This window comes from Myiozetetes cayanensis, unplaced genomic scaffold (genome assembly GCF_022539395.1).
Source record: "Myiozetetes cayanensis isolate MyiCay16 unplaced genomic scaffold, myiCay2020 scf3, whole genome shotgun sequence".
NCBI lineage: Eukaryota > Metazoa > Chordata > Aves > Passeriformes > Tyrannidae > Myiozetetes > Myiozetetes cayanensis.
This window is the reverse complement of record NW_026087521.1, coordinates 20,075,505-20,089,936: the sequence shown is the minus strand read 5'-3', so window position 1 is coordinate 20,089,936 and position 14,432 is coordinate 20,075,505. Positions and strand designations below refer to the sequence as shown.

Sequence of the window (14,432 nt, the reverse complement as noted above, 5' to 3'; positions counted from 1 at the left end):
CATTGCTGTAGAAACTCACTTGGGGGGCTGTAACCCAAACCCTGAAGAAATTGCATACTACAGAAGCTATCTGCACACTATCAGGAGCTGATGGATGGGTTTCCATGCACAGGAGAAGAAAATGTTGATGGCAGTGGGATAGGCTGGAGCTATTTTTCATCTCTACCCAGAAGCAGTTTCTCCAGCGAGGAGCAGAGGCAGGAGCAGACAGGATGCCAACCTTGTACACAGTTGTAAAAGGGTGAAATATGGCACAGGAGGAGAAAAGGAAAAATGAAAGTCAGAGAAGCAAACAAAAGGCAGAAGGATAAAGATCTCTTCAGTCAGTGTGAAGACCTAGAAAATCTTTAGGCCTCCAAAGATAAGTGGAGGCTATTCTTCTTGGCCTTGTTTTTCTTTCTGGTGGTGTTCAGCATTTCACATCATATGTCTTTCCTTGTTACAAGTGAGTGAGAGAGGTTATCTGCATTTTGAGAGGACTCTTTTTTTCCAGCCCAAGACAGTGATTATTCAAGAGAAGGTTCTTAAAACCCCAATAAATCTTTGGAACCCAACAGATAGTCTCAGTATATGTAATGTTTTAAGCTTTCCTTTAAGATGGCACGTTCCTACTGTTCCTTTAACAGTAACAAGGGATATATTTTGTTGCATCTGTTAGCAGTCAGTAGCTTAACAACGACATTCCAAAATTGTATCAAAAACTTGGGGTTTGTGTGCTTATAGGCACCTTGAGGTTCTTGACAGGTCAGGATTATTTTAATTGACATAATGAAATAACTGTACTGTACAAACAAGGGACTGTTTTCAGGGTGAGGCGCATTAGTTTGCCAGTAGAAAAACCTAAATTACTGCATATTATACTGTCATCCCTAGAAGATGTGAGTTGATAAGCTTGTGCAATATGTCCCTGTTCAGAGTGTTGTGCTCTGATTTCCTACCTCCTTAAACCTGATGCTTCCCTCCAAGCACCTGGAGCAGCTGGAAAAGTCAGGGCACAGACCAGTGACTTGTCTCTATGTGGCTTACGTTTACTTAGTACAAAGGGATCTGGGCTAAATGTGATGATGATTTTACAGTGCATTCAGGATGCCTGAGATGGAGAAGGAAGCTATGAGGAACAAAACTCTTTCTTTAAAATTTAGAGCCTAGGATGACTTCTGAAGCTACAAAGTGCCTTTCTTCATGATTAGTTTAGGCTGTGGCAGCACAGTTGTGGATGATAAATACAGCTGGCATAACCTGCTGGTTGTGCTCCTGGGGTGTTGATTTTGAATACAGTTCTATCTGTCAGAGGGAGTGTGTGGGTGAAACTTCCTGTGGGTGATGGGACATTTACTCCATAGCTCCAAAACTGGAGTACAGCTAAAAGGCAGGAGGACTTTTAGGCATCTGTGGGATCCTACCGGCTTTTAAAATGTATTTTCAAGACTGTTAATGCACATAAATCACCTAGACAGCTGGGTTTGTTTCAGACTTGCTAGGTATGATACAATGTTTGTGTAGAGTCAACAATGGAGTGGAGAGGACTCTCAGGCCATGAGCAGGACAGCCCTTGACAGGGAAATGAAACCTACTTTAACACCAAATTAATATATTTTGGGTCAACTGCATAGGTGTAAAAAAATATAATATACGCAGAGAGGAGGCCAGAAAGGGGCACTTCAGGAAGTGCTGCATAGATAGGGGCAAGCAGGTCTGGCAGGGTCTCTGTGTGAGCCAATCCGTGGACCAAGAGCCAGACCAGGGACAATCCTGACTGCCCACGACTCCTTTTGACCATCAGGAGACATGGAAGAAGAGTTGGGGAGCGTAGCCCACATGTGACACTGTGTGGACACTTTAAAGCATCAAGGATCACCTCCAGCTGAGATGGGACTTTCTACTTCCCTAGGCTGCATTGCAACCTCATCCTGCAGGATCTTGTTAACCTGGCTCCTTCCTGCATCTCAGCCCTGCTCCCTCCAATCTGTTCTCTCTTTTTTTATTTTCCTGTATCTGATCCTGGCCTATCCCCTACCCCAGGGGTTAAGGGGTTTTCTGCCAACGTACCCTGTTACTCTCCCTGTGCCTCAGTTCCTTTCTCTTTGCCTTTCAGTAATACATGTATAATAGGTGTAAACACAACCTTACACTGGTTTTTATATGAAGTGATCAGCCTTGTGGTGGTAATAATTCATCATGGCCCTTGCTATCTTCAAAACTGCATCTATTGAAGTGGAAGGCTGGGTGTGTTAGGCACGAGTTTTCTTTGAAGCTGGTTATATTTAAACTAGATAAAAGGGCAAGAAGTGCTTAAAAACAACTTTAGGTCACTGGCTCAAAAGGGATTAAATAGTATAAATACACAAGAATAATTTGAAAGGTGTCTCAGGTAATATGAAGATGTATATATCTACTAACTGCCTGAGCAAATTAGAGAATTAATTGAAAGAGAATGTTAGCTCATTAGCTGAGCAAGCTAATGTCAAAAAAACCTGAAGCTTTCTTTTAAGACTTTTAGTGATTTATTTTTCTTTTTCCAGAATAACCTAATAATGAAATGGTGCTTTGGAAGGCAGCCTTGGAATGGAGGCAAGTGTTCTGATAATCAGCTTCCATATGTTTTTAACTGTGTTCTGAGGTTACACTTTATGCTGCAAAGTAGGGTTTCTCTTGTTTCCCTACTCCTTCACATTAGAGGTTAAACATGATGCTTTGAAACACATTTTTGGATGTGAAAAAAATCTTGTGTGTAAGAGCCTTATGAGCAGTATTTAAATAAGTGCAAGTGTTTATATGTTTTCATATCTTCTATAAAGTTACTAAAATTACTCAGAGACTCCAAATGCTTGTGATCAAAGGGAGTACTCAAAAATACTCAGAACAGAAACAGCACCTTTGAATATATACTTCCATATAGGAAAAATGGACATCTCTTGGCATTTCGGTAATGAAGCTGTCACACTGTGTGAGAGGGAGGAGAGCTAGGACTTGGTAAAGCATTCATGAGACTGAGTCCTGAGTACTAATACGGAGCCACTTTCCTGGAAGGAAAACACCCTGAATTAGTGTTACTTTATTTGTTTCTGTTTTGGAGACCTTGGGGATCATTTACCACCTCTTCTGAAAACCTCAGTTCCTTCAGCAGAGAAGGAGGAGGTTTTTGAAAGGAGGGAGAAATACTTGATTGTGATCCTGTTGATCCTGGGACTGAGAATTTGCAAGGTGTTGGTGGAAACCAGGAAGTAGAATGATTATTCCGAGGGGATTTGGATTTAGAACAGTAATCTGAATTCATGTCCAACTCAAATAGAATGCATACTGTGAAAGTTAGCACCTTTTAATAATTACTTGGGCTTTGTTGGAAAGTAGAGTCTATAAAACAATGTGCTGCAATTCAGTGGCCTAGACCTGATTTCAGGTGTCCTAACTCTTGGTTGTAGTTTGTCATCCAAGGATTGATAGAAACATACTGCAATTGCTGATGTGAAGAGTAAGAACAAATGATTTCTAATTATTTCTAAAGGGAAATGTGTAATAGCGGACTACAAAGCCAGCCTTGTGGTCATAGGTATATGATTAAGATGGAATATATTTGTTTTGTTTTGTTTTGTTTTGTTTAGGAAATGTTATCATGAGTATTTCTGAAAGCAGAAATAGTACTAAATAGATTTCAGAATTAATGTACTGTGGTTTGATCATCACAGGTCAACTATAAATGGTCAGCTTTCTTGAGCTGTAAACCACAGGCTATGTAAGCCGGTTTTGGAATAAAATATTTATGCATTTAGCATTCAGCAGTGTTGCTAATTTAGAATAGTCATTGGAAAACAATGTTCTCTTTATTGCATATTATTAAAACATAAGTGCTGCCATTTGGCTTTATAAGCACTAATAAAAAAATGGTGTGTGTAAATTATTTCTTACTGTTTTTAAAGAAATACACCAAAATATCTGTCAGTCTTTTCTAGTATGTGCAGTCCTGTATACAAGTTCATTTTGATTTAAAGGAAGATTACCCTGAAATTAAACTCCTGACTCTGAAGTGTGTAGCTGGAAAAGAAAGCCATAAATTGCTTCTTCGTTAGACAACTTGAAAGACTGAGAAAGCATGTGGAGGGGAGGAAGGTATTTCTTGACTTGTTTTTTTGATTTTGGTTTATTTGGGCCTTTGGAAAATCAGAGATTTGGGAAAGTGAAGATAAAAAATTAATGTTTTGTCCAAGGTTAGTAAACTAATTTTGTGATAGTCAGCTATATATTTGAACAGTGCCTGCATATTGCATATTTGTTAAATGATATGTACAATATCTTTACATGAGTATCCCTTGAGAGAGGACACCTTTTTGCTTTTCAAAAATATTATGATTTTATGCAGCATCTCAATGCATTACTTATGCCATTTGAGTGTCTTATTAATGCCTTTAGGGAACGAGGAGCTTTGTCCCTAAAACTCGCTAACTGTAAGCTCTCAGTATCAATCTCCTCTGTTTTTCACAGCTGCTTTGCATCTTGGTGTTACCAGGGGATTTCCAGGTAGTTTTTGCCTATGCAAAACCATGATTCCCCTCTCTGCTGCTCTTCTAACAATATTAAATGGCTGAGAGAATATTTTCCTGTCAACTCTTTTGCTGATCAGTGGGGGAGATGCTGTATTTCTAACAGGAAAGGAGATACAAAAGCTGATGAATCCTCTCCAAAGAGAATTTAATTTAATGTCTGAAAGTTGCTTGACCAGATATTATTGACTTGATAGATGACAGTCTCTCCAGAGCATATACAGATAAGCTACTTTCATTATTTATGGGCATTCATTAAAATAAGCACCAAAAACCTTGTTGAACTTCTAGATTCACCTCTGGGGAATTAAAAGTCTGTTGTACTAGGTGAGTCCAGAAATATTTAGATGTTGTTTATGAGGATGTAGTGTCAATATATGGTAGAATATTCTTGCCTAGATGAACAGCCTTTATCAAAGTATGCTTTCTTCATCAATGTATGAATTTTTAGTTTTATGGATTATGAGGGAAGTATTAAACTATCCAGGAATATAAGTTAGTAAAGAGTAAACATTCCACTTAAGTAATGTTATGCCTACAATTCTCACTATCTCACAGAGTAAAGAACTGTGAATTGCTTTATCCAGGTTAGAGACCCTTGCTAATTAATGGTGCAACCAAAAACTTATGTTCACAAACTGTATCTATATCGTTTGTGGAGTCCATGAGACTTGAGAGGTGGGAAACAAGCAAAAGCACTTTCTTTTGCCTGCAAGAGAAACGAGCCTCACTTACTTGGAGTAGTGTCTAATAGCTAAATTTGTAGATGCCAACTAGCTCTTTAGAAGGACTGTTTCCAGTAAAATATACAGGGGGTGTTGGGGGGTGAGAGGCTTGCCAGAGGGCTGGAGCAAATTCTGTAGAATACCAAGCCATGTGTCTCCTACCCTCTATCCTTCTCCTGAATTTCTTAGCTAGATCCCTCATATTTTGTGGAAGCTGGAAAGAAACTAATAAATTACTAATACTCTAAATAAATAATTTTATTCTGTTGGCATTTAAAGTAGGTGCAGTATAGCAGGTGTGAATCAGAAGGAAAGGTGGTAGGAAGTGTAGGCAGTAATGTAATTAATCAAGTTGATCCTTTCTGACTTAAAGTATATTTCCATGTATTTTTTCATTCCCATATGTACTGTTTCTTTCAGTTGATGCTCGTATGCTTCTTGTCACTGTACTACTCAAGTACCTGTTGTTCTAGATCTTCTTCGCTTCCCTTCTGCCTGTTTTCTATCTTTATACTCTTTTCTGTCAAATCACATATCCTGCCAGATAGCATGTTGTTATAAACCAGCCACACAGTCCTCATTCCCTTCAGAGAGGCGACGCTGAAATGCTCCAGTCAGGGATGCAGGAAAATTACAACTCCTGCAGATGCAGAGCAAGAATGTGGTGGTACCAGGTCAAAACAGTAGTTCCAGCCCTGCTTGTCTGTGTCTCTTCAAACACTGGTGAAACACATGGCTCCTCAGTGCCCTTGAGTCTTCCAAGAGTAGCTTAGCATCACATTAATCGATCCCCTATTTCGTTTGGCAGTCACTGTTGCTGGAGTATGGCCATACTTTCTCAGTCAACATAGCATTATTAATTGATAATGTTCAAATGGGTATATTCCAAATCAAGTTAAGCACCTTTAATGCTTAACACCAAAGGCTGTAAAATACCTTACCAGCAAAAACATACTGAACTCTTTTAACATGTGAGGCAATACTGGTCTCCTGAATTGTGCTGAACATGCTACTACTTAAATGACGCTATAGATCATTAAATGATCAGATGCAGTAGGGTGTCCAGGACCCTGGCCAGTCTTGGGTAGGGCTGAGGTCAGGACTACCTCGTTTCTGGGGTGAAGGACCTCATGGGGCAGAAGGGAAAGGAGAACGGTTCACATGGGTATAAAACATATACTACCTGCCCAAATTTGTAGTTCAGATCACAACTCGTCTCCATAGCAGACCTGATACATATACTGTACCATATCTCAAGTTTGTTTGTAGTTTTGGATGCTGCTTGCACTTATTGGATGCCTTTTAAACCTCTGTCTCCACTGGACCACCCAGAGCAAAGGTGGTCTTTACATTCCTCTGTCTGTTTCTCTCTTTATTTTGTAGTAACAGGAATTGCTTCACATTTCTACATCTGCAACTGGAGAAGTGCACAATCAGCTGCATTCTCCTCATCCTGCTTGGTGTGCTCATGCCATGCTGCTGTGGCTTTCACCCCTCTGCCTGCTGAGCACACAGGAACTGCATCTTTAAGAGCATTTTTATCATCTCTCAGGAATAAAGCCAATAGGCAAATACTTTATTAGGATTTTTCCTATCCTTTAGCAACAGAATCCTCACTCCCTTACCTTCCCATAACCAGTTCTGTCACCAGTTTCTCAAAGAATGTGGTGTATGGGAACCTCTAGTAGAAGAAACCACCTAATCTAATCATAATTACATAGTAGCAGGGAATATAGGATACATTTCACTTATAGATTGAAAAGCAAAATATATTATGGTATTTAAAATAAAATACATCTCTTTTTGGTCAATTGAACAATCTCTTTTTGAATAAGCAGTAGGTTTTCATGACTCTGAGATGAATGAAACATTGCAGTAGTTCATCTTAAAAGGTTTTGCTTTCCTCCTGGTCTACTCTTCTTTGTATGTATTAGCTTTTCTTTTTTAAAAATAAGACTTTCTCAGAAGAAAGGTGCTACATTAAAGTTCTTTAGATGAAAGTGTGTATGTTCTACCTGTCAACACCTTTAAAATGCTTAAATGGCAATGGGTTTATGATTAGATTTCAAATTACATCAGTCATTTACCAACTCGAGAACACAAACTGACCTGTACGCTTTTTGGGAGCTTGTAACTACTGAAAACTACTTTCCCAGAGAGTTTTTAAGAGCAAAAGGCTGTGTAACACAGTGTCTGCATCTCATAAGATGTTAGTTTTGCTTGAGGACAAAAGAGTTGGTTTTGTGTTTATAAAAAGGTAGAGCGAATCACATATGTCTGCTGATAAATGAGTCTTTTATATGTTTTAGATCTTACATGTCTTGTATCTTAAAATGACATTAGGTATATTCTGGTTGTGTAGCTTTTTTGAGATTTGTTGGGGGTTTTTTGGGAGCAAATATTCTGTTCCTACAAATCCACAATGAAACAGATTTTGTGCCAGAAAATCATGTAGAGTAAAGACCATAGAATAAAGAGGTACTGCTAATCAGGACAGCTGTGCAATATGTGAGTGGGGATCCATGTCTCCTCTTCAGTACAAGGAGAGGCCACAATCCAGTGGGAAATCTCAGCCAACCATGAAATTGCAAAACCTCTGGCTGCACCCTCCGTTTCCTCATTCCACCTCTTGAATCAACTTGTGACCTTGCCTCTGTAGAGCTGCTACTTATCTTGTGCCCAGCTGTGCCTACAACCTGCAAAGTCCCATTGGGACAGAGGGGTTAGTCTTGCTCTCCTCACTGGGTGACACCAGATGACTGAGGGAAGTCACTCTTGCTACCAACATACTTTCCCATTCAGCTGTCGAATCACATGTGATTTAGCACTGTGTTCTTATTTGAAAAAAGGAAAGGACTGAGAGATGCTGTATGTCACATATTTTTCAGGTCTCTAGGTCTCCCCCTGGCAAGTTTTCTTGGTTATTTTTTTTGTTTTGATTTGGTTTTTTGTTTGGTTTTTGTTTGGTTTGGTTTTTGTTTGGTTTTTGTTTTTTCTGTGTTTTTAAATTGTATTTGCTGATGGTCTAACATAATCTGCAAGGGTTTTGCTTGTGTTATGCACAATAGGAAGAAAAGGAGCCTTATTTCAGGAGAAGTAGATCCGCTTTGTTGGTTGGGTTAAAACATTCCTGCTCACAGGAATTCACTTTGTGAATTTGATGTATATGCTTTCAAACACACTGAGAGACTTTGATCAATGATGGAATTTCTGTGTATTTGAACAGTACTATTTTATCTCAGTCTGTAAAATAGGCTTTTAAAACAAACTTTAAAGTTTTTCATTTTACTCCTACTAAGAAATAAAACTTTGCAGGGGAATGTGAGATAATTGCATGGATGGGTTGATTTGGAGCTAGATAATTTCATGGTTTGTTCACTTGGTTAGAGAGCAGGAGAGACGAGGACAAGAAAACAGAGAGAAGGTGTTTAAAAATGCATTTTTTGAATTTCTTGCCTAATAGTGGCTGGACTGGTGTTTGAGTAGAGATGCATAATTTGGACTTCAATAATTTGACTGCAGTGGTTTTGTAGACATTTCTATTTTGGAAGATATTTCTGATTGATTGGTCTTTTCTGCCAGTTCTCCTATCTTCTTTCTGCTGCAGCTTTATTTGGAAGTTCAGTTTTCATTTTAGGCTTTGCCCTCCCCAAAATACTGTGGCAAGTAATAACCAGAAAAACACCTTCTTTTGAAAACCCTCCCACTTGAGCTGTTAAGAGCTTGAGTAATATTGTTTATAACTTACACAGAGCGCAAAATGGAAGTGACTTTTTTTTATCCAAGAATTCTTGCAGGGGGTTATTTTTGAAAGAGTTTGCTGTGGTCACTGCAGGAAAAATAAATCTACCATCATTTTCAATTCAGGAGATAAAGGTTCAGATTTTACTTGGTCAGAAACTTGTTTGTTTTGATTAATCATGGGGATGAAAATTCAATCTGGGGATGAAAATTCAATCTGGAAAACTGCATAGTTTCCTGTTTAAAAGAGGCTTGGGTTAGAATACTCTCTTATAGGTGAAGCTTAGAAATATTGCGGTGTAGTTGTCAGAAGAGGATAATCGTGACTTCAACCAGCTACATAATTTCACTCTGATGTAATTCTGGAGATCTTTAAGGATGAAGTTGACTTTAAAAGAGCATCCGGACTTGTCAGGGCTTGGCATGACAGGCTGTGGCAGTGAGTTAGTGCAGGCATTATTCATGCCACTGAGCACTTACACTGGCATGAGCAGGCCAAGGAATAAGAGCAGCAGACGCCAGAGAGGAGCGATGTGCAGCCACAGCAGTGCAGGAAGCCTAAAGCTGAAGGAGCTGAGCATGTGCCATGCGTTTTCTGCAGCTGATGCTCTTAATGCTTCTTAAGATGCATTGGCCAGATTTGTTCATGTGCATTACACATGTGATGTCTGAATGGCAGACTGGTGCCAGCACTGCATTTTGCTTATTTTTTAATTCAGAGCAGAATTTTGGAGCTCTTTGATCCTTGGTATAGCAGGATGGAATTGGTACTTCTGTCACGATGGTTTAACTTTTTTTTCTTTAATGATTCTTCTGTAGCATTACCTGAGCAAACCCTTCCCCCAGCCTTCTTCCCTCTGCTCCCCTGTCACCCCAACTGTATTAGGAAAATTTAAAAACAATTTTAAAAGCTTTTGAGTATTTCTGAATGTCTGCAATAATAATCGTTCCATTTGAGCAGAGAAGAAAAGATGTGAATCTGCCAGTTTTCCAAATATCCTGAACAAACTCATTTGTCAGACTGAGAAAATGTTGAGTACTCTTATGACTGAATGAAAAGTCAACAAGTTAATTCCTTAAGTAAGACCAGTTTGGGTATTTTTTTCCTTTAGAAAAGAACCGTACTACCTACATTTATCCTCTAGCCATGGTCTGAATTCCTTTGTAATGAAGTGAAACTGTTCAGATCCGGTTTTACCTGTTCCTCAACTTCCTATTTTACGTTTCTTTTACTTGTAATCTTTTTTCATGTGTGTTTTACTGCCGTTCAGAATAATGGTAGTCACATAAGCAAACAAATCCCTTACGAAAGAAAAAAGCCTAAACTAGTGCACATAGTTCATAGTTGGGTTTTTTGCACAAATTTATTGTACTGAACTTATGGTGGTGGTTCCTTCTGCTCTAATAGCCCACCCAGTTCAAGCTCTGTTTAGACTTAAAGCTACATACAATGTTGCTGTCAAACGCTGTAATACTAAAATAGTTTAAATCAGCTGGAAAATTGTGACTCTGCAGGATATTCAGATCCACATTCTTGAGAGATGTGTCACTTTTTTATGTTTCTTCTTTTTGTTCATCTTTCAGACTCTCTGGCTGGAGGGTTCAAGTCACCAAGATGCATGTCTTAAAATGGGCTTTTGGGAGAGTGTGTTCATGTGTCTGTCCATCCATGTTTACATGCATGTATTTCAGGTTTCCAGCACCACAGTGCTATAGTTGCTGCGGCATTAATTGCTATATATTTGCTAGTATGTCTTTAGGCTTGCTGCAGTATTTATTAATGCAGTCCTTTGGCACTCATCTTTCCAAATTCTGCAAAATGGTTCCACCTATTCCTCTGTATAGCCGCACAAGCTCTCAGGACAGCTTTTCAACTCTAGCATAGCAAAGCCATGTACAAACATCCTGGGATACAGAGCAGAAGAAAGAGAGACAGAGTCTTGGAAAGAACGGGATTTTCAGTCAAAGCCCTAGGTACTGTTGAGTGTAGGAGGACAAGTCATTTTCATCTATTATTCATGTTGTTTGAGCTTTGGTTTTACTTCAAGTCTTGTTGATAACAAATTTTGAATATCTGCACTAGTAAGTTAGTTAGGAAGTTTGTTATCCTCCCAAATAGCTGGCAGCTAAGAGAGTCTCTTGTCTGGCTGAACTGATCCTTTAGGAATACTTTTCTCAGAGCTGACCTCAGAAGTGGGTCTCCCAAATAGTATTATTATCTACCCACAGACAGGAATAATAGCAGGCAGTCATCTTAGCCTGCTGACAGGACATTTACATGTATTTGTCTGAACAGCCAAATCATCTATAAATGACTTTTGAGTTCCTCAAAATGTGTCATATGTAGGGGAACGGGACAGAGAGGTGACTTGCCCAATGCTTTCCTGTATCCCCACTCCCTGCTGTTTTGGTTGCACTGGTGACCTGAAAAGGGCTTTTCGCCCTCTGAATCTTGGGTGCACCCAGGACCCTTGACCTGATCCCTTTACCGTCATGTCCCCAGCATGGAAAGTGAGTGTAGATGTCCCAGCTATGGTGCCCAACCTGCTTTTTGGAGACCTTTTACACCTCCTAACACTGTGACTTCTCCAAAAGCACTTGATGTGCTTCTTCTCCTGCTCATTCAGCCCACGTGCTCTAAGCATGCTTTTGTTCACTCATCCTTCAGTGTGTATCAGGATCAGCCTTGCAGTGAACTGCCTGGCATGCATGCCAGGGCATGAGCATGCCCTTTAGAAATGCATGAAATATCCCCATGTGCTTGACAGTGCCAAACACTTCAGTATCTGTTTCCATTTTCCCTCCACATGATCCTTTCAAATAAATAGCTTGTTTAATGCAGAAAAAGGATGAAATGAACTTGAAGTCTGACTTGGAGTCAAAGTTTGTGTACCCATCTGTGTCTGGCACCAGTAGGGCACATCTGTGCTGCTCAACTGATTCCTAAAACCTACAACTTGGAGAGTGGTGTCACCACTATCAGTACCCCAGTGTGGGTTTCTGGCTGCTGTTCCCAGATCTGTAATTTTTTTTCCTCCACCATGTCCAAGTAGCTGCTCCTGGCCCACTTCCAGCCTGGATCACACTGGATTGGTCTCAGCTCCTTGATGAAGTAATAGATAAGGAATGTTACTAGCACTAAAGTTTCTGTTCCTGGCACGCAGGCTCTGCTACCCACTTGCTCACCAGTTACCCAGCACAGCCATACCTGCCTTTTTTTAAGCTCCAACTGTCACACCACATAGACTCTCACATTTTACAGCATGCTGCAGACTGAGTCAGCTGAGGGATCCTGGCCAGTATCTGAGTACTGCTCAGGCTTGTGCTATGGCTGCCATTACCACAACACATAGGAACCCCATAGGCGGGCTCAGGATCTCGTGGGAAACCACAGGTCTCTCCTAGAGATGTCCAGCATTCCTCCAGCATATTTATAAGCTTCCCCTTTATGCAAAAAAAGAAGTAGGATGATGTGGTAATGCTGAGTCGATACACACGTGTGAGGCAAGAAAGTCAAGTTCAGCCTGCAACACAGCAGTGTAAGTGGTTTTCACTTAGCATCTTCATCGGCATTACTGTACTTGCAAATTTACATCATATGACAGCAGGATTTGGAATGTGCTTGCCTCCAGACAGAGGTTCTGATTTGCTAATTGCCTGGTCTCTGTGTTTTGGGCCTGAAATGTCTGCAAAGAGTTTTTGGAAGGAGAGATTACCTGCTACAGGTGGGTCCATGTCCTTGTTACATTGTCTGGAATAGAGCTACTTTGTATGTCGTTTTGAAATTCAAAACTGGGGGCAGAGAGGTAGATGAAAATTTGTTTCTTTATCTCTGCTCTGTTCTTCCCTCTTTCCTGACATCTGTTACACCCTGGACTTCCAGCTCTTTTGGTTTTGAGTGTTACTGCTATTCTGCTTTTCTTTACTTTGGTTCTTTTTCATTTTAGAAATATTTTTTTCCCAAACATTTTCTTCCTTGTACATCATCTAACAAAACTAATTGTGGGATGATCTACGCAAGAATTTCCAAATTTCTGCTGCTGTCTAGCATTGTCCCTGTGTCTGTTCATCCCAAAAGGTGGGGGGAGGAGGTGGTGGGGGACATGGGGAGAAGGGAGGTGGGGAAAGAGTGAACTAAACCAACGTGAGTCTTGTAACTAAGAGACTCGGGGAGTCTGGATTTGCAAACTAATGACTAATTTCCCTAAGTACTTGCCTACTCCTAATTACCTCAAGATGAGATTCCTGGATCGGCTGGGGCAGGCATATATTCTTTAAGTACCTTGCATATCTATGTCATAAGAGAATTTAATTCTGAATTATGTGGAGCTAGTGAGATGTACTTACCAAGATTAAATTTGGCTTTTGTTTTCTGGCCTTGAGGAAGCCAAAATAGCTTCAAGATCATAGTCAGTATGAGAATACTCTAGATTTTCCTAGCAAAATCATCATGTACTTTATCCTGCTTACCCTTGTGGAAAAGAGGTCCTTGGCCCTTCTTAGTTTTGAAAGTATATGTCATTAACACAAGCTGAATGCTGTGTATATCTCATCAGAGCCCAGTAAAAAGACTGAAAAATGAATGATGGGGGTGCTTTAAAGAAACTCGTCATCAGTCCTGTTGGCAAATTTTTGTAGAGCCTACTCCCTCCTTCCTTAATTGTTACTGTGTCTGTATTGTAGGAAGCAGTCCCTCCTGAGTGCTCTCAGACTCTGAGCGAACGCATTTCTCCACCCAAGACTTGTTGTGACACATCTGGTTTATATTGAGACTGCTGGGTTTCTGCTAAGCCCTCCAGCAGAGAGGAGTCTTTGAGACATTTTTTCTGCATTCCTACTCTGAACTATTTGCTAGGGGAAGAGAAAGCAATGCTGTTTCTTTCACTGGAGGGAAAAAAAAAAGAGAGAGAAAGAATACCTTTTGGAATATAACTTGCCTTTTGTAGTAACCCACATAGAGGTAAAGGCCATGGCTCAGGCTGCAGGATGGAATAACTGTGTTGCGGTGGTCAGCACGGTATCATAGTATTTCTCCTACGTCTCCCAAGGTAGTTTGCTTGCTAGTTAACACTTGCTGATCTGTTTTCTGGCTTTGATTTTATTCTGGTTTTTTTTGTTTTGCTGCAAGGCATGCCTTTGGCTATGGTGGACTGTCTTTTAGAGTATAGATTTCCTATAGTATCACTGGAATATACAGTTCATATGTAACTCCTGAGGAGAGACCTAATGCATCTTTGTCACATGCAAAGGCATTCTTACTTTGCAAAATAATTTTCTGGAGTTGATGTGAGTCGATATGGCCACTGACACAGCTGTTGGCTCTCCTAATGAAAAATTGATGTTCTAAGTGGTGAGACAAATTCTATCTAGGCGTTTCCTTTCATTTAAGGTTTTTTCTTTTCTTCGGAGTCTTATAAATCACTTAAGT

At 39.9% G+C, this 14,432-nt stretch overlaps 1 protein-coding gene across 6 annotated transcripts in view; it reads left to right on the top strand.

Moving 5' to 3' along the window:
• PLXNB2 (plexin B2) overlaps positions 1-14,432 on the top strand; it is a 257,415-nt gene that overhangs the window by 97,750 nt on the left and 145,233 nt on the right. The window contains exon 4 of one of the 6 annotated variants that reach the window (XM_050325009.1): positions 2,523-2,571. The exons of the other annotated variants lie outside the window; for them this stretch is intronic. The gene's annotated coding sequence lies outside the window, so the exon portion shown is untranslated. The remainder of the gene's footprint in view (positions 1-2,522; positions 2,572-14,432) is intronic. 6 annotated transcript variants of the gene reach the window in all.